This window comes from Pteropus vampyrus, unplaced genomic scaffold (genome assembly GCF_000151845.1).
Source record: "Pteropus vampyrus isolate Shadow unplaced genomic scaffold, Pvam_2.0 Scaffold24, whole genome shotgun sequence".
NCBI classification, from domain to species: Eukaryota; Metazoa; Chordata; class Mammalia; order Chiroptera; family Pteropodidae; genus Pteropus; species Pteropus vampyrus.
In genome coordinates this window covers 13,353,445-13,355,222 of record NW_011888805.1, presented here as the reverse complement: position 1 = coordinate 13,355,222, position 1,778 = coordinate 13,353,445, and the positions used below count along the sequence as shown (strand labels likewise).

Sequence of the window (1,778 nt, the reverse complement as noted above, 5' to 3'; positions counted from 1 at the left end):
CTTAAATCCCCATAGTGCAATGTGCAAGAAAAGGAACTTTAAATAATGATTATGTTTATGTTAAAGAGAAGTTTATGCTTTCTGATATCCTGATGACATCTGACCTTTCCATGAAAAAGAAATGGAAATAGAAATAGTCCTTTACTTTAAAATCTTTTGTCTAAAATTTGAAAGCCATATTATTTATTTTTACTTATTTTTACTAAAAGGATTTTATAAGAAAGATTTTTCTGATAAATGATTTCTGGTCATTTTTAAATCAGCTTTTTTATATAATGTATAATTTATATTTTAAAATTTCACATTTTTTATGTAAAAATCAGGATTATCTTTTTATTTATTTATTTACTCATTTATTTATTTATCTGTTTATTTATCTATTTATACATGGTGACATTGCTTAATGAAATCCAGTAAGTTTCAGGTGTACTATTTAGCAATAAGGCATATACATATATATATTGCATTTCACCGCTCATAATTAGATTTCTTTTTATTCAGGTTACCGAAATGATAAATGTAACCACACTCGTAACCACCTCCACAATCAAGGTATGAAATAGTTCTAACACCTCAGTAATTTTCTTTGAGCCCTTTGCAATCAACCTCTTCCCATATTTCCCTTCTTCTACCCTCGGCGATCACTGATACCCTTTCTATCACTGCAGAGTAATTTCCCTGGTCTAAAAATCTCACCTAAATTGCATCATACACTACATAAACTTCTGTGACAAGGTGCTTCCTCCCAGGTCCGTGACCGTGGCATTTATTAGGTATATTAGCAGTTCATTCCTTATGATTGCTAAAATGTATTCCACCGTATTAATATACCACAATTATTTTATCCATGTAGCTGTTGATAGGCTTTTACACTTGTGTTCAGTTTGGGGCTGTTATTAAAAGTGTTGGTATGAGCATTGTATACAATTCTTTGCATAGGCATATGTTCTTCTTATTATTATTATTTATTTTTTTTTTTTTGGAAATACCTAGGAGTAGAATTGCTGGATCATATGGGAAGTGTATGTTTAACTATATACTGTCTTCTACATACTGTCTCCTAAAGTAATTGTACCATTTTGTACTCCCATCAGCAATCTATAAATGTTCCAATTGCTTCAAGTCCTTTTCAACACTTGGCACTGTCCTTTCTCTTTATTTTAACCATCGTGGATAATGTGTAGTAGTATTTCATTTTTAATTTAAGAATGATGATGTTGAGAATCTGTTTATGTTATCATTGTTCTTTAATGTATCCACTTTGGTGAACTGTCCATGAACATTTTGCCCATTTTTAATGAATTTTAAAGTTTACTTATTATTGAGTTGACTGTCTAGAAATATGTGTTATGAATATTGGACTTTTTATTTCATTATTTTTTGAAAATTCAAAAGTTAAATTCAGATGAAGACCAACTTATAAATTTGTTATGTCACAACTATTTTTTTCTTTGCTTCTTCTAGAGTTTTTATAATTTTAGTTCTTATAGGCCTATGATTCTTTTCATATTAATTTTCAATATGTTGTGATGGAGAGAGTGAGATTTTTTATTATTGGTAGAAGTTATTTGGATATTCAGTAATTCCAGCAGCATTTCTTGAAAAGACTGTTCTTTCTTTAGTAAATGATGTTTGTTCTTTTGTCAAAAACCATTCAACCATATATGTGTGTCTCTATTGCTGGACACTATTCTAATCCATTAATTTCTATATCTATATTTAGGTCAACGCCTTATTGTCTTGACTGAAACTCCAAAGTAAGTATTAAAGCCAGGTTG

General features: G+C 29.5%; 1 pseudogene; it reads left to right on the top strand.

Annotated features, from left to right (window-relative positions):
* Window positions 1–510: 510 nt before the first annotated feature.
* The window catches only part of LOC105289533, a 2,746-nt pseudogene continuing 1,478 nt past the window's right edge, over window positions 511–1,778 (top strand).